We start from the raw sequence: 19,044 nt of genomic DNA on the forward strand, positions 1-19,044 counted from the left end.
GAAGGAAAGAAAAGCAATAGAATGGGGTAAAAAAATAAATCAATAAATAAAATAAAAGAAAAATCAAATAAGATGAAAATGGGCGGAGTTTGAGAGAGGACATGAAAAAGGTAATTGAAACACCACAACAATACAGAAAGAAATATCAAATTAAATATCCAGTGAGCACTACAGCATTAAAGACAAGCACTACACAATAGTCCTGAAATCAAACCATGCCGGAGTGCAAAAAGAAAGAGAAAGATAAAATAAAATAAAATAAAATTGGGGGGCCTGTGAGGTGGCGCTAGAGGTAAGGTGTCTGCATTGCAAGCGCTAGCCAAGGAAGGACCGTGGTTCCATCCCCTGGCGTCCCATATGGTCTCCCAAGCCAAGGGCAATTTCTGAGCGCTTAGCCAGGAGTAACCCCTGAGCATCAAACGGGTGTGGCCGAAAAACCAAATAAATAAATAAATAAATAAATAAATAAATAAATAAAATTGGACTTATCAACTTCAATATCTACACCAAAATAAGTAAAAAAAATGAATCAATAAATATATATGTGGATAAAATGATTATTTTGTGCCTTTTTTTTCTTCTTTTTCCCCCTGGATAGGCACAGTAACCATTGGTGATATTATAGAGGGAATTCCCTTGGCCTAGGAGGTTCAGGTTTTCTCCACACCTGAAGTATACTGTCATGGGATTAACTATAGACTCCTTGCATGATCATTTACTCTCCCCTCTGTGCTTTTGTGGTATATGGAAGACTTCTGCTTCATCATGTATGGTTAAAACTTTTATTTTTATAGATCACTTTTTTGAAAAGACTCATCCTCTAAAGCGCACCTATTAAAATTGAAGCAATATTGATTCATATTTGACTATTTAAGAATGTGAACCCATGGTTAAAAAGTGTTGAATGAAAATGTATAGGATGAAGTTGTTTTTATGTTTCTTTCCTGGAATGCTTTAATTAAAATTTTTTGTTTGAAAATTACAAGTTTTTTAATTCTTTGCAGAAGTGATCAGATTGGTTACTCTGACTTGTACATGCTTCTATTTTTATACTTTTATTTATTTTCTTTTATGTTATGCATTTATTTGGGATTTGGGGGTGGCACATGAACAGACCTGACAGTACTAGGTTTTGGTTTTGTGGTATTGGTGGTCAAGATGGGTGTGGGTGTAGGGTAGGGTGGTGTGAGTGAGTGATGCATGTGTGTGTCATTTGGGGGCATACCCATGTTTGCTCAGGGCTAACTCCTGGCTCTGTGCCCAGGGATCACTCCCAGATCCCTGGGATGCAGGGATAGAATCCATGTCAATTGGTACAAGGCACTGTTATACTGTCACTCCGATCCCTGAGGTATATATATAAATATATATATATATACATATATAATACATACTCATATATGTAGTAATAGGATCAAACAATCGGTCATGTGGAAAGCAGGTTCCTTAACCCCTATGCTATTCTCTAGCCATACAATATTTTTTTTTTTTTTTTTTTGGTTTTTGGGCCACACCCAGTGATGCTCAGGGGTTACTCCTGGCTATGCGCTCAGAAGTCGCTCCTGGCTTGGGGGACCATATGGGACACCGGGGGATCGAACCGCGGTCCGTCCAAGGCTAGCGCTGGCAAGGCAGGCACCTTACCTCTAGCGCCACCGCCCGGCCCCAGTAGCCATACAATATTAACGTTAGCAATTTTTCTTGCACTTCTTATAAAACCTCATAGAATAAATTTTGTTAACCTTTTAAGATGGACCTCTCTACCTTTGTATATGCAATACACAGTATATATTACATCTCGTTCTGGGTTAAGTAAAATAAAACAGTCTATATCTTTGTATGTGTAACATTATGTATAAGACTGTACATAGTATTAATAGTAAGGTGGCCTAATGCTTCTTAGATATTCTGTTTGAGACTATTTTACAAGCTTTCTAACTTAAATAAATAATATTGTTATTGAATAGTCTAAGAAAAAGTGCTGCTAGAGACAAAAAACAATTTTTAAAGAGAATTGTTGAGGAACATTTCTGATTGCTCGTGTTTTATTCAGAGAATTCAAAATGTTCTGCTTAATTTTAGGATCCTACTTTCAATGATAAAGGATAGCGTATTTTCCAACTCCTTAACATTGTTGTTATCATTTCACTTTTGAAAATTTGACTGTACTTTAAAACTGTATTTAATTGTGGGCCAGAGAGCACAGTGGTAGGGTATTTGCCTTGCAAGCAGCCAATCCAGGATAGACAGTGATTCGAATCCCAGCAGTCCATATTGTCCCCGTGCTTGCCAGGAGCGATTTCTGAGCATAAAGCCAGGAGTGACCCAGAACGCTGCCGGGCGTGAGCCAAAACCCAAAAAAACAAACCAAAACAAAAAACTGTATTTAATTGTTTATGGTTTGGGGCCACACCCACTATTGCTCAGGGAGGTTTGCTGCTTGGAAATCACTTCTGGTGATGCTTAAGGGACCAGAAGATGACATGAATTGAACTTGGGTCTTCTGCTTGCAAAGCATATGATCCAGTCAATTGAACTATCATCCAGCCCAATAATGCTTCTTTAACCACCTTTCTTACTGTTTTGGGGACTGTGATGTGGCAACAGTCTGTTGGCTGATTTCAAAGACCTCTGAAGTGATTAATACAGTTATTATATTTCATATGCACACATACATTGACTTTTAATTTGATGGAAATTGTTTCAAAGTGAATATTAAGAGTGATCTTAAAAGAGAAATATCACAGCTGGACTTATGTTGGAGGCCATCAGTTTTTATGTTTGGGGGTTTTATGTGGGGGTGGTGTTTGGTTTTGGGCCACACTTGAGTGCTCAAGGCTTATTCTAGTTCTGTGCTCAGTAATCCCTCCTGGCATCTTGGCAGGGCTTAGGTGACCATATGTGATGCAGGGTTTGAACCCCAATCTCCCATGTTGCAAGGTAATGGTATTATCTACCCCCATCCCTACTATTATGTTAGCTTTGCAACAGTGCTGTTCCATATTGAACTTTCTATACTCAAAATATTGGCTACTGGGCAGTCTGTTAGGTTTGCTATATTGCTCAACAGACCTTGTTTTTATCCCTGACATTTTTTAGTCAGTTTTCAGAGAAGCAGAAGCTTCAGATAATTTTGGTTTGTTAAATAATTGGAAGGCTTAAAAGGAAATGGATGATAGAGAAAGGAGTATTTAATGATATGCATGAACATATATATATGCATATATTGTTGTCTGATATCCTCAAACTATTCTATTGTCCATGATTATCTAAACCAGAGACTTCTTTTGATTTGACTTTTGAAAAAAAATTCACCACCCCCATGAAGATCTACTTTCTTTTAAGTGAACAAAGTTGCTCCCCCCCTCCATGTTTGCATCCTAAGCATCTTTCCCAAGAAGGGCAGTATTACCCACTGTGGAATACATTGATCTAACGACTGAATAACCAGGGGCTGGAGCAGTGGCGCAGCGGTAGGGCTTTTGCCTTGCAAGTGGCTGATCTAGGATAGATCGGTTCAATCCCCAGGCATCCTGTATGGTCCCCCAAGCCAGGAGTGATTTCTGAGCTCATAGCCAGGAGTAACCCCTGAGTGTCACTGGGTGTGGCCCCCCCCCAAAAAAAAAGACTGAATAACCATGTTGTTGATTAGTAGGCTCATAGTGGTTGGTTATAATTACTTAAAGAGCCCAACTATTTTAACAATGGGTAAAAGAATGATTTGTTATATTAGTATATTTTTATCACACAGTAAATTGTATTAGATGTTATAGGTTTTCTAATATTTAGTTCTTACTCTGATAATGTTTTTATTATCGAAAGTATTTGAAAAATGCATCAAATAGAATACTTTATGTAATTGCCTTTATTGTAAATGTCTATAATGCTTAAAATATGAGAATATTAGTATTTATAAACATGCATTTCAAAAGCAGTGCATCATTATTTTGACATTTCCATTCTTATTTTTCTTTTTGTCTTTTTTTTTTTTTTTTTCAAAGAATTAATGTGCCATCTGGAAACCTCTGAGATCATGCCATAAAAGGAATTTTGGCTTTTTGGCAACCAGTCATTAGGATATGCTGTGACTGTGCACCTTATCAGAATAATAAAACATAATTAGAAAGGTGTTTAGCTCATATATGTTTGAAATTTTTTGTACTGGAAATTCATATGTTCATGTAGGAATTAAAAGGAATTCTATCTCATGGTTAAGATGATTACGTTGTCATTGTATGCTTAGAGAAATGTAAATCAAAACTCTGTGTGACTAAATGGTTCCAAGCTATTTCTAAACACTATAGTCTGTATCTTCTTTTCAGTGTTAAAATAAGCAAATACAATTAGTTTATATGTTTTTCAGTGGGGAGAGTTGCAATATTGCATTGCAATTAATTTGCTCTGTTCCTCTCTTCTGAATAATATAGTTGTTGGAGCTGTCAGCCAAGGGACCTTTAAGGGGGGTGAAATAGACTTTTTTTTTTTAACTCTAAAAAGTAACAAGTTTTTTAAATTAATTGAGGGAAAACAGCTGAAATTGTGCATTGAAAGGGTTAAGTCGACATGAAAGAATTCATTTCCACTTTAATGACCTAGCCTTGCTGGGTTAGGACGATGGGGAACATGCTTCTGACTTGTACTCCTATTGCCAATTAACACCTCCTATAACAGGTTGCCTCAGCTAGTCATTGAAGCTCAGGCAGTAGAAATAGTTTACATGCAGCTTGTTTTTCACACTAGTGTTTAATACTCACAAAATTAAAGTATTAAAAGGTTGTTTCTTACCTTGCTGGGTAAGAGATAAACAGTATAGTGATAGTTATTTGTACGTGTTTGAATTGGCTTATTTTGTTTTGTGTTAAAGTTTTTAAAAAGCGTTTTCAATTGTAGAAACTGAAGATAGTCATTTCATCAGGTTGAAAAAAATTTTTGACAGAAGTCGAGGGTTATGTTGAATACTATAAAGTAGAAATAATTTACTGTCAGCTAGTTGAGATTTTGTATGTTTTAAAAATTAAGTTACCTTTGTTAATAGTTTATATTTGCTGTTGGAATACATATTTTAATATATTTTAAAATTTATAATGCAGCTTTAAATACAACTTTAAATCCCTTTATTATAAAATTAAAACCTATGTGATATTTTTAGTTGCAGGGCAACTTCTTTCTCACACAAAATTGGAAGTATTATTGTTGTTTCTTAAGAAAAGTTCTTATTTTAGGTTTTTGAAATACTGTAGTCAGTGATTTATTATATATTTTAAGGGACAGTTTAGTTCATATTTAATCAGCAGGTACTTTAATAACAATAAAGTTGATTAAATAATTGATACCAGTTCACACTAAGAGAAAGGTGGAAGAATATAACTAATAGTGTTAATAAATTTGTTAAAAGGCCTGAATAGGTAAGTAACACTTTGAGGCGTTAGTTTTTATCCTGTTATAATGGCAAATGCCTTTAAAAAAATTTTTTTTAACACTTAGTCAACAAGGGCTGCCCAGGTAAAAGTCACAGTTTTTTATGCTGGTTTAGATTTTAACCTTATAAATGGAGGGAAAAAAACAACTCTTATAGTTTAAACATATTTAAAATTTATATACCAAAATGATCATTTGTCTTACTAAATGTGGCAGATCTAAATTTATTGCACAGTGGTATAGTTAGTACTTTAGTGTAGTCCAGAATAGGTTTTATGTCACTGGTTGGGTAGATGTTCTTGCCTGTTTCCCATGCCATTCTTTCCATACTTAGTTTAAAAGTATGAATCACAAATACATATTGTAAAATGAAATTATTTTGAAGAATCAAACTTAAGTGATTTCAAATATTTTGGCCTTAGGGATATTGTATTGTATTGTATTGTATTGTATTGTATTGTATTGTATTGTATTGTATTGTATTGAGTAGGAAAAGGAATCATTTTAAATACTTAGCTTATGTCAAGTGTATATGCACATTAGCTTTAAATTTTTTATAAAATATGCAAATTTAACTGTAAAATTGGTAATTGTAATATAAAGATGTAGAGCATTGAGATATTTTATACTTTATATATTTTTTGTTTTTGACAACTTTATACTGGTATTATTAGTTATTTTATGAAAGAACCTTGAAAGATCATGTTCATTCTCTTAAAACTTATTTTATACTTGTTTATTTTAGTAAAATCCAAGGTCAGTAGTTATTTTAAATAGTTCATACACTATGTACACTAATAATTTTAGAACTATACTGTTGGATGGGTGTTAGAAAACAAAGATTCTCTCCATTACTTAATTTCTAATAGTAATATCCATAGCTAATTTAAAAAGTCAAGTATTTTAACCTAGATTTTTTATTTTCTATTTTTTATTTTTATTTTTGTTTGTTTATTTTGGTTTTTGGTTCATACCCGGCAGTGTTCAGGGGTTCCTCCTGGCTCTACACCCAGAAATTGCTCCTGGCAGACTCAGGGTCCATATGGGATGCCGGGATTTGAACCACAGCCCTTCTGCATGCAAGGCAAATGCCTTACCTCCATGTTATGTCTCTGGCCCCAGGTTTTTTTTTATTGATTTATAATTTTCCACCTTTGTTTGACCAACATGCAGTTTAGCATTTTAAACCTTAAATTTAAACCTTAAACTTTAAATGTATTCATCACTAAATCAAAGGTAATGCAAGCAATACCAAATAATGCAAGTTCTGAGTATTTATTAAGGATCTTTCATCATACAAATGGGGCATGTATAGTTTGTTATATAATTATTCTACTTTTGTTGAATGTAATCATAGTCTAACATAAGGTTATATCTAACTTAAAACAGACAGTACAGTTGCTACTTGTGAAATATGAAATACTTTATTTCTTACTAAAGTCACAGATGTATGCAAGAGACTTCAGTTAGAGTAGTTAAAGGGATGTGGAAACTTTGTATAGATGAGAAGTAAAGTTATCATTATGTCTATTAGGTAGCAATTCTGGTACTTTGTAACTGTTCGTATTCATTAGTATTTCCTAACTCTAACCATTCTACTTTATTTCTCCTTCCTGAATAACTTAATTTGGATTTAATTTTCTTAACTTTTTATTTAATACTTGAATCAGAACAATACCCTAAGTATCTTTATTTATCCAGGCTCCTCTGAATATCTGAAATGTCTTGAAAATTCTTCATATTTAAGACCATTTCTTCTATAGTGAATTGGTATCCTATTTTTATTATTTACATTTATTTAGTTTTTTAAAGTACATTCAGGTACACTAAAGTAATTTTATACTTTTAGGTATCCTAGATATTTTCATTTATATTGCATCACAATTCTGTTTTATTTTTTGGTATGTTATGGGAAGGCAGGAACCACTTTGGTAGTATTCAGGGCTTACTCTTGTCTTTATTCTTAAGGAACACTCTGGAGAGTGCTCTGGAGACATTAAGCAGTGCCAGTGCTTGAACTCAGTAAAGCAAGCTCGTTTCTTGCTACACCATTCCTACAATCCACATGATTTTATTTATTTTTCAATTAAGTTAGAGAACTCTTTTTTTCCATGTTACATTTTTTCTGCCATTTGTGTGCTCTGATTTAAACTCCAAAGTCTTTTCTTACATTTCTTACAGTAAAATATAAGTTGTAAAGCTTGTAGTATGTTTTGCTCTGCAAATCATGGGATCCATCTAGGTTTTATAAAACTTAGGGGGAGATTTTACTTTGATTCTTCTTAGTGATTATCCTTTAGGACTTCAAGAACACACCAAGTCTGGGGCCAGAGTGATAGTATAACTGGTAGGGCATTTGTCTTACATATGACTGACCCAGACTCAATTCCCTCAAGGTTGAACCCTCAGCTCCAATGGGTGTGGCCCAAAAACAAAACGAAAATAACACATCAAGTCTTATTCTTACCTTGTTTAGTAGAAAATGGTTACAGGTGGCAGAGGATTCTAAAATTGTTAACAGTAGGGTCCCGGAGAGATAGCACAGTGGCGTTTGCCTTGCAAGCAGCCGATCCAGGACCAAAGGTGGTTGGTTCGAATCCCAGTGTCCCATATGGTCCCCGGTGCCTGCCAGGAGCTATTTCTTTTCTTTTTTTTTTTGCTTTTTGGGCCACACCCAGTGACGCTCAGGGGTTACTCCTGGCCATGTGCTCAGAAGTCGCTCCTGGCTTGGGGGACCATATGGGACGCCTGGGGATCGAACCGTGGTCCGTCCTAGGCTAGCGCAGGCAAGACAGGCATCTTACCTCTAGCGCCACTGCCCAGCCCCAGGAGCTATTTCTGATCAGACAGCCAGGAGTCACCCCTGAGCACCGCCAGGTGTGGCCCAAAAACAAAAACAAAAACAAAAAAATTGTTAGCAGTATAAGGGAACTAAGCCGACACACTGAAAATAAATTTGGATCTTGAAAATGAGGTGGTATGTTGTAGTGGAATGAATACATCTACATTGCTAAAAGTCAGAAATGGCATTTTAGTTGTTTTTAGAATACTTTGCCAGTATCTGGATTTTTAGAGGAGTCACACCTGGTGATACTTAACTGGCAGTGCATGCCTACCAATGGGCAGTTAGATGCTTAGACCTGATGTTTGTTGACCTATTGGTGCTCAAAGGGCTGGAGGTGTTGGAAATAGAAACTCAGGCTTTACATATGCTAGATATGTTCTCTACCATTTGACATAATCACTCTCCTACTAGTGTTTATTTTGACTGGTTTTAATACTGTATTGGTTCTTCTTTGTGGGGGTGGGCATACTGCATTCAGGAGGTTATTCCAGACTCTGCTCTAGAATTTACTCCTGGTAGGATTGGGAGAGTCTATATGGGCTGCCGGGGATCAAACTTGGGTCCGCTGTGCTATTGCTCTGGCCCCTATATCGGCTCTTCTTCACGTTCTCTTTTAACCATCAGCAAAGATGCTGGGCATATATAACTACTTAAATAATTACTTGAAGCCTGAAAATGATCTTTGCCTTTTATAAAAGGGTATTTTTTCAGGACTTGAAAAGAAACTAGTTTTTTTTTTTTCCTGAGAGAAAAAAATTAACCCATGGGCTAATTCAGAAAATTTTAGATTACACAAAAAGTATTTTTCCACTGAAGGATTTACTTAGAATTTCTGATATTCTCAAGTATAACACATTTGGAGAGTAGGGTAGATGTGCAGTATAACCCAGTAGGACTGGCTCAGCATAGCCTGAGCTATTTGTTCTTACTCCTCCTAGTTTCTGTACTCAATAACAATGACAGTTCTGGCAGGCAACTCTCTCTCCATACGACGTAGATACGTGGATCGTAGAAGATTGCCAGACTATACATTTTACCCTTCTCCTGGTTTGGATTATTTCGTGCAGCGACTGCTTCAGACCTGCTAACCTGGGGTTGGAAATACGGTGTGGGGAGTGATTTTTAGAATTTGACTGTGGAATTCTGTGGGTAGAATTTTCTTTTTCTTTTTTTTTTTTTCTCTTTTTTTTTTCTTTTGTTTTTTGGTGGAGATGCCGGGGATCGAAGGGTAGTATTTTCTTAACTTTTTCCAGAACTGAGTATTTGAAAAATATCTCACATAGCAGAATATTGCCTGAATAGAGTAAGAATTGCTAAAATTTGGTGATAGATTTACTACAAAGACTGAAGGAGAAAGTTAACATCATTTTCATTGACATTTTCATTTGTATCTTTGGGGGAGGGGTTGGGCCACACCTAGTGATGCTCAGAGGTTACTCCTGGCTATGCGCTCAGAAATCGCTCCTGGCTTGGTGGACCATATAGGACACCAGGGATCAAACCCAGGTCTGTCCTGGGTCATCCGAGTGCAAGGCAAATGCCCTACCTCCGGCCCTTCATTTGCATCTTAAAATAGAATTACAAGATGGGCGTGCTGATTTGTAGAGAAAGAAGCAGTGATTTTGGTTTTTGTAGAGCTTATGTGTGATTATACCTTGGGAGGCAATATGATTAATGATAGTGTAGTTAAATTAGGACAGAATCTAAAAATATTATTTGACTTTAAACTGCCACCATATATAACATCTTTATCATTTTGTTTTAATACTTTCACTTACAAGGAACTCCTTATTTAAAGCACTTCTTTAGATCATTTGAATAGTATTGAACCCCAGTTTGGTTTCTCATAGCTTTATTCATTAGTTCTCAAATTTAATAGGAGTCAGAAATGTTAGAGAGTTTTGGGTGGGGTGGAACCAAGATTTCTGGGCTCTGTCCTTAGAATTTCTGGTTCAATCTGAATTTTGCATTTCAGTATTACAATTTAGTATTGCATTTGTAAGGCATGTAATTTGGTGTACAATGCATGCATGCTTTGCAGGAATAACCAGATTCAATCTCATGGTGCCCTCATCCATACTTCCAACTCCCCCAGTAAGGAAGAATGTTTTGTTTGTGACACATTTTTCAGGTGATGCTAATGCATCACTAATTATGTGATTAGTTTATTTATGTAAGTGATAAGTTAGGACTTGGCAACTTTTCATTCATTGAAAATTACTGCAAGTTTCTGTTTTGTTTTTGTGCCCCAACCAGCGATGCTGAGGTTTACTCATGGCTCTGAGCTTAGGAATCACTGAGTTCCAGGTGGGCTTAGTGGACTTCATGGGATGTTAGATATCAAACCTGGGTCAGCTGTGTGCAAGGCAAGCACCCTCCCTGCTATTTTATCACTCTGGCCCTGAAAATGGCTGTTTCATACCTTAAGTCAAAAGTCTCTAACCACTGGTCTGTGGGCAGGCTTACAGGTGTAAAAGGTGAAAATCATTACTATACAGTGTTGGCTATAATTGCTGATCTTTGGACTAGTATGCAGGACAGGTGCCAAGCTTTAGGTTTGCAGAGCTTGAAGAATTTGGCCTTACATATTTCTCAAGTTTTATCCAAGTTACCTTTCATAGAGCGATCTTAAATCACTTTCTCATCTTTCAGCTCTGATTTATAAAATGAGATAGTTAACATAATAGTTAAAGCAATACAGTAAAAAATGTCTTTGTATTCTTGTTTTGTTTTGGGGCTACACACAGCAGTGTTCAGAACTTATCCTGGCTCTGTACTTGGAGATCATTTGTGGTGTATCAGGGATAGTACCCAGGTCTGCTACATGCAAAGCAAATGCACTACCTGCAGTACTGTTGGCCCTTCCTTGTATTCTTAACTTCTCTAAAATGCTTTTTTGCTGGTGATTATTTAAGGCTATTATTTTGCATATTTGTGGTATGTGGGGTAACTTATGTTCTGTTGTTAACATATCCTCCAGAAAGGGAGAAAGATCTGAAATCGCTCCTTGTAGCTCCAGTCTCTGTGCTCCTTTATCATAGCCTTTTTTTTTTTTTTAATTAGAAGAATCATTCAAATGTTTAAAAGTTAAAGAATATTCAACACTGAAGCAAGGTAGCAGTCTTTGAACTTTAGGTAATATGACAGGTTAACGTAACTAACATCAGAGATATCAGAGAAAAGGGGCTTTCAGTAGTGTTCTTTAATTATTAGTTATTATTTGTTTTTTAGGCTTTTGTATTAAAAAGCCTCTATTGTTAACTTGCTGGTTCATGAAAAAAACTCTTTCATTTAATTTTTAACAGTGCAAAAGTAGGCTTAAAAAGTATAGAAAGTTGTGAAGCTATTGATAGATATCGCTGAGTTGTTTTTCTAAGATCATACCATTTCACATTCCCAACAATGCTGAGTTTCTCTTTTTATTTTGTTTACTCCAAAATTGGGCATTATAAAAGTTACTTGATAGAAAAACGGCAACATCTACTGTATTAATTGGCATTTCTTAATTAACAGAGGTCAAACAATGAGGGTGGAAATTTTTTATGTTTATTTTATGTGCTTATATAATTAGTTTTTAAAGTATTCTTTGTCCATGTTTCCAGTAAGGTTTTAGTATTTTAATTTGTGTATTGACTTTTTGTTGTAAGTGTGGCCGCTATTTTCTTAGAATTTTTTCTTGTTAATTTTTTCATATTCAGTAATTTTAGATTATGTTGCCAGTGTTACATTGTTATAATTATTCACTTGAATTTGTACAGGGAATATCTTCATCCAGATTAGATAGGAAGCTATTTTTCCCCCCTGAAACTATGCCTATCAATAAGCTTTAATTGTTTTGGGGCTGGAGCGGTGGTATAAGTGGTAAGGTGTTCGCCTTGCATGCAGCTGACTCAGACGGACAATGGTTCGACCCCCTGGTATCCCATACGGTCCCCCAAGCCAGGAGCAATTTCTGAGTGAATAGCCAAGAGTAACCCCTGAGTGTCACCAGGTGTGGCCCCACCAGAAAAAAAGCTTTAAGTGTTTTGTGTAAGTGGAATTATAGCAATATTTGTTTTTCTGTAATTGGCATTTTTTTATTTAATTTAATATCCTCAGGGTTCATCCATGTTGTATATTACAAAATTTCTCCCTTAAGGCCACATTTATTCTATCTACATTTGGGTATCTCATTTTTACTATTGTGAATAATCTTACTATAAATTAAGATTGGTATATAAATACTTTTCAATAGCCTGTATTCATTTGGATAAATACCTGGGACAAATTATACCTATGAGTAGTTACCCAGAGTTACTAAATCATTCATTTTTTTTTTTTTTTTTGGAAATTGTCCTATTTTCTTCATAGTGATTTTATTATACATGTTCTCACCGACTACTTTTTTTTTCTCTGTGAAATGGGTCAAGGGGTGTTCCAAATACTCCTAGGAATACTCTCCCCAACTGTGCTGACCTGAAGGTTCAGTGCGTGGGTCTGATGCCGTGCTTCCTAGAACCAGCAGTGTGATCTTTGGAGATGTATATGTTATGCCAGAGATTGAACTCTGTACCATGTAAACATGAGGAATGCATTCCAGCCCTTAAATCCACCTGATTTTATTTATTGTTGTTGTTGGTTTTTTTTTTTTTCACTGACTTGTGGGTTTTTTTGATAGTTGTAGTTCTAATGGGTATACAGTGATATATTATACTTTATATCTTCTACACCTTTATATATTATACATTAGTTTTGATTTGCATTTCCCAAAACGTTAATAAATCTACATTATTCCATGTACCTTTTCTACCATACCTGCATCCTCAGGTAAGCTGGGTCTCAGCTTAGGACTCACTCCTGGTGGGGCTTGAGGGACCTTTAAAGTAGCTGAACAACAACACATGCAAGACAAGTGCATTACCCACTGTATTATTTCTCTGGCCCCTCATTTCATATACTTTTCTTTTTAACTACCATCATTTCTAAGACTAGACCTAAGTAAGTAAAGAACTAGCTCTAGGGACACATGTATGGTCTTATAGCTAATATTTAGCCTGTCTTGATTATCACAAAGTCAGAACAGCAAGAATATGTGCAATCATGTACTTTTTGACTGGCCATTATCTTCTTTTGGGCAATTATGAATTTCTGTATTTGGCCTATATATCAGGTTGTTTTAATTATCAGAGGTTATAATATGTATTTTTCTGTTGCTCCCTGTGTCTTAGGTGTGTATATTTAAGAAATCAGCCATATTTAGTGTTTTGGGGATTTTATCCTACAGCTTAATCTAAGAGTTTGTTCATGGCTTCATGGTCTATTTGGGTTAATTTTTATATTGTGTTAGGCAAAGGTTCAACTTCATTCTTGCACATGCTGGTCACAGCACCAATTGTTGAAAAGATACTCTTTTTCTTATTGAGTTTTGACAGCTTTGTTAAAAGTGATATGGTTAATACCTAGTATGTGGCAACCGCATTTCAACCTCAGGACCATGTATGGTTCCTCAAGCATCACTGGGGTATAGTTCAACATTTTTTTTTAAATAATTTGTCTTTATATCTGATGGTTTATCACTGAGCTTCCTATTCTATTCAGTTAATCTCTCTGTCTTTGTGTCATTAATGCACAATTTGGATTATATTTTTAATAAGTTCTGAACTAAGAAGTATCAGTTTTGTTCTTTTTTTTAGATTGTTTTATCTATGATATTTCTTGTTAACTAGAAATGCAAAGGGTTTTTTTGTGTTGACTTTGGTAACCTGCTATTTTGCGATTTAGTTTTAAAAGTGTTCCATGTATATGTGGAATTTTCAGGTTGGTTTTTTTGTTTGTTTGTTTTGGTTTTACATAGAGAAAAACAAAACCTTAGTAAGATATTTTTCTTCCTTTTATAATTTAGATGCTTTTAATTTTTTAAATTCTTCTGACTATAACTTGCTGTACTTTGTTGAATTGAAGTGGTGAAAAAGTAACATCCTTATCTTGAATCACCATAGAGGAAATACTTCGTATTTTACCAGTGAGCATGATATTCCCAGTGAACTTTTAAAATATATTATGCTTAGGAAACTTTTCCAAGTTTGTTACATATTTTAGCATAAAACAATGTTGAATTTTTCTGTTATTTTTGGTGTCAGTGGAGATCATCAATATGAGGTTTTCACTGAAAAGTTTTTAACAGTTAACCTCCATAAATTGCTTCAGTGCCAAATGTTTTGCCAATGAATTCGTCCAGATTTTTGAGATATAAGTGGTTTAGTACATATAAATGTTTTATAACAAAAAGGGAAATTATAAAATTTTCCTATGTTATAAATCTAGCATAAAAATGTAAAAATCTGACGAGTTTAACTAAAAAAAGAAAACGCTACACCAATTTCACTTACTAACAGAAAAACAAATCCTTAAAGAAAAAAGTAAATAATATTTGAATAATTTATTCCAGTACTACTAAGATGATTTAATACGGAAAATCTGTTCATGTAATAAGTACCATATATCATTCAAGAAAGACAGTAGACAATGGGCACTATGGCTTCTTCTACAAAAAGAAATAGCTAAGACTGACAAAATCATGCTAATCATTTTGCTGACTATTATTTGTAAAAGGTATATACACAAATTTTTATTTAAAAGCCATTTTGAGACTTCAATAAAGGAATTAATACTTTTATTATCAATAAATTTGATCTTAATTTATGTTATTCAGTGATTCCTTAGTTTTTTTTATCACGTCTTACCTTTGGGTTTCTTCTTCACTGGTTTATTTTAAAGTGGGTATGGATTTTTATTATTTTATAGTTGCTCAAACGATCATCAGGTAGGATAATCCTTACCTGTTCCTCCTTACAAAAGGCAGATAGAATATAATGTATGCATGATTTGAGATTAATGTCTCTTGCATGGTTAGGGCTCGGAAAAATAATAAAGTTGCTCAAAAGATTGTTCAGTCTTTATCTATTACAATTTACAAAGTCCACACTTAAAACAGATTAATGATTTTAGCCTCCTTAAGAGAATGTTATATATTTATCATCTATCCATAGCCCCTTCTAACTTTCTTAAATATATATAGTTTGGGGTCCTGATCATTGATATTATTTAGAATTAATAAATTTATTTTTAACTAGACTTGATGATTTTAACAGATATTTGTATGTAGTGTTTTTTTCCATTTTTACAGGTTTGTTTTGAATTTGTGAGGTCTTGGATTCATCACACAAGAACTTCTTCAAGAAGAATAACTAGAAACATATTCTGAGTTATATATTTAGTAATATCTTTGTTAGCCTTCAAACATTAAAAATGTGAATATAACATTTTACTAGGGACTATAGAGATGTACAGCTAGTGAGGCTTTTTCCTTGCATGTGGCCAAACTAGGTTCAGTTCCTGGTACCCCTTATGTTCCTCTAAGGCAGCAAGCACTGCCAGGAGTAAGTCTTCTTTTAAATTCAGGAATATGCCCCAAACACCACTTGGCATGGGACAAAACCAAAACAACAACAACAACAACAACAACAACAAATCCAAACATCTTAGAGATTCTCTGTTGAAATTGGGGCCAGAAAGATAACTTAGAGGGGAGGAATAAGGAATTTTATGATTTTTGCCTCTCACCACTCAAGCACTAAATCATCAGGCTGATACTGAGTATCATAGCAATTCAATGTGATATCCTTTAGGGCTATACCAGGAAAAGCGTGGGATCATTTGGTTCTGGGATTGAATTAGGGCTGACCAGATTCAATTCATATGCCTTAATCCATGTACTATTGCTCTGGTCCCTTGTAAAATTCTTTTAGCACTGTTAAATCTTCTAATTCATAAGCATACACTATAATGTCATATCTGCATATCTTTCTGCTTACTTTGACAGTTTTTGATGTAGAAGTCCATCACCCCATATTTTATGGTAATACTTTTTGACCTCTTTATTCTAGGTTGCTGCTTGTATTTAAATACCTAGCTGATTTTGTTTATTTGTAGCCGCCTACTGTATTTATTGTTTTTTGTTTTCTGAGGGCCTTTTTTTTTTTTTTTTTGGCTTTTGGGGCACACCTGGCGATGATCACGGGTTACTCCTTGCTATGCACTCAGAAATCGCTCCTGGCTTAGGGAATCATATGGGATGCCAGGGGATCGAACCGCAGTCCATCCTAGGTCAACTGCATGCAAATGCCCTACCGATGCGCCACCAGCCCAATGTTTCTGAGTTTTTTAGTGAGTTCTTTAGGATATCATGTTACCTGCAAATAGTAATAATTTTATTTTTTTCTGTTTGGTCTTATATTTTTTCCTTTTGTGATTTCTGTGGCTAATACTTCCCGTGCTGTATTAAATAAATTAAATATTATATTTAATACTTTAATATTAAATAAGTTTAAATAATAGTGCTGAAAATGGGCATTGTTGTCTCATTCTTAGTCATAGGGGAAAAGATTTTTGTATAGTATTAGCTATAAATTTGTTATCTATCTAATATGAGATTTGTTTTCTTCTTACTTTAGTCAGTTTTTAGTCAACAGATGTTGAGTTTTTATAATAATGATATATCACATTAATTTCAACATGTTTTAGTAGGCATTTAATACCATATAGAACACTTTAGTATTTTAATAACATTTTAATATGTTGAGCCATCCTTAAATCCCTAGAATAAGTCCTACTTGGTGATCATGATGCATGATTCTTGTAATACACCACTAAATTTGATTCACTATGAATTTGTTGAGATTTGTTGTGTCTTCGTCAGGAATTTTCCTCCCTCCCTCCCTCCCTCATTTCCTCCCTCCCTCCCTTCCTCTCACCCTCCTTTAGTTTTGGAAAAAATTCTTTCATTTCATTTTTTGGAACTACTTGAAAAGGGTGGATAATAGGATTGGTGGTGCCCACTATGAAGTAATTTGGTATTGGGCTTTTGAGGGACCGAAGCATATTACTTACTATTTATTGTTTTACATTTTCTTGTGTCTAATTACTTTGTTCAGGCTTAATATTTTCTCTGGATTCATGTTATAGGATTATAATAAGTTATTTTAGATTTCCAGCTTTATGACATAAAGTTGTAGTATTTTCTTTGATTTCTGACATACCTGTTGAAAATTCTCCTTTTACAATTTTGCTCCTATTAGAAAGGTTGTCTCTCTTTTTCAGTAAGTCCAGCTAAACAGTTTTTCTATTTTATTCTTTTAAAGAATCAGCTCTTGGTTAATTTTCACCTTTTATATTGTTTTTTTGAATTCTTTTTTTTTTTTAATTCATTCTTAAAGTTTAGTTGTATTATTCTTTTAATGATAGGCTCTAAGGTAGGATTTGCAACTGTGTTTTTGGCCAGGAGGTAAGTAAAGGGCTGCTCCTAGCTCAGTGCTTAGGGGTAACTTCTTGCAGCGTTCAGGAGAGACTTGTGGTGCTGGTATTAAACTTAGGTCTCTTGTAAGGAAATTATGTGCTAAAGACCCTTGAACACTCTCCCACCCCTCCTTGTTCTTTTTATAGTGTCTTGTCTTGTTTTTGTGTTGGTAACCTCTGTTGCTATAAACTGCAGTGCTACTTTTGTTGTGTCTCTTATTTTCTGTTAGTTTTGGTTCACTCTTATTGTATGATTTTGTTTCTTTTTTTTTTGGGGGGGGGGACGGGCATAACCAGCAGTGTCAGGGCTTATTTTGGCCCTACATTTAAGGATCACTCCCAACAGGTTTGGGGGAATATATGGGGTGCCAGGCACCAAAATCCAGGTCAGCCACATGCATAGCAGTGTCATACCTGCTGTATTTTAAATTGACGTTGTACTTAATAAAATGTTGTCTAGCCTCTGAGATTTACTCTCCCACCCCCCTGCCTTTTTTTTTTTTTATGGTTGACATTATTTCAATTTGGCTTAAAAAGATACTTGATAATTTCCATTTTTATGACTTATTTTTCAGGCAAATGTTTTTAATTATTATTATTAAATTTACATCACTATGTGAGACACAGAATTAAAAAGTTGCTAGTTGATTTTCTGTCATACAATGTTCCAACACGCGTCCCTTCATCAGTGTTCATTTCTCACTACTAGTTACCCTCCTCTCCTTTTCCTCCAACTCCTCCGCCCGCCCACTTCCACACCACATGATCCCTAGCACCACATGGTCCCTTGAGTGATAAACCAGGTGTGTCCTTAAAGCCAAAACAATAAGTATATAAATACAAATAAATAAATAAATAAATTTTTATATTCCTTCATTTGGTATATGTAAATGAGTTAAATTTCCTTTATGGTTCCTTTATCTGTAGATCTCATTATTATCTAATGTCTGTCCTTATCTTTTGCTGTTTGGTTTTGGTTTTTGTACTACACCTATACGTGATCAGCACTTATTCCTGGCTCTGCACTCAGGGATTACTTCTGGCAATCCAGTTTGCCAGGTACTAAACCCCTTACACCACACACAAGGCAAGCCCCTGCCCCTATTTTTATTATTATTTTTTCTTTTTGGAGGCAAGGGCCACACACCTGGCTGTTCTCAAGAGCTATTCCCTGTTCTTTACTTGAGGCATGCTCTGGTTTTACTCATGGAACCATGTGCTATAAGGAATTGAATCTGGAGCTCTTGCAATGCAAAGCATGTTTTTCAGTCTTTCCAGTTTTCTCCTGGTTCCTGGCCCTGTTTCTTTTTCAGTCTCATATGTCTCTGCCCCTTTTTTGGTTGTCATTTACATGTATGAATGTTTTCCAGCCTTTTACTTTGAGTCTACTTTATCGATGAAGCTCAGATGTGTGTCTTCACAGGGTCAAATTTTGTTCCTGATCCATT

General features: G+C 35.0%; 1 protein-coding gene, 1 non-coding gene and 1 pseudogene across 2 annotated transcripts in view; 2 read left to right on the forward strand and 1 right to left on the reverse strand.

Annotated features, from left to right (window-relative positions):
- The window catches only part of PSMD14 (proteasome 26S subunit, non-ATPase 14), a 123,617-nt gene that overhangs the window by 51,425 nt on the left and 53,148 nt on the right, over positions 1–19,044 (forward strand). The window lies entirely within an intron of this gene.
- LOC126009941 (small nucleolar RNA SNORA72) lies at positions 13,208–13,340 on the reverse strand. The gene has a single exon (XR_007496099.1). It is a non-coding gene; the product is annotated as a small nucleolar RNA SNORA72 (small nucleolar RNA).
- LOC126009937 (uncharacterized) lies at positions 15,059–15,164 on the forward strand (annotated as a pseudogene).

The sequence above is a fragment of the Suncus etruscus genome, chromosome 5, assembly GCF_024139225.1.
Source record: "Suncus etruscus isolate mSunEtr1 chromosome 5, mSunEtr1.pri.cur, whole genome shotgun sequence".
Taxonomy (NCBI): Eukaryota; Metazoa; Chordata; class Mammalia; order Eulipotyphla; family Soricidae; genus Suncus; species Suncus etruscus.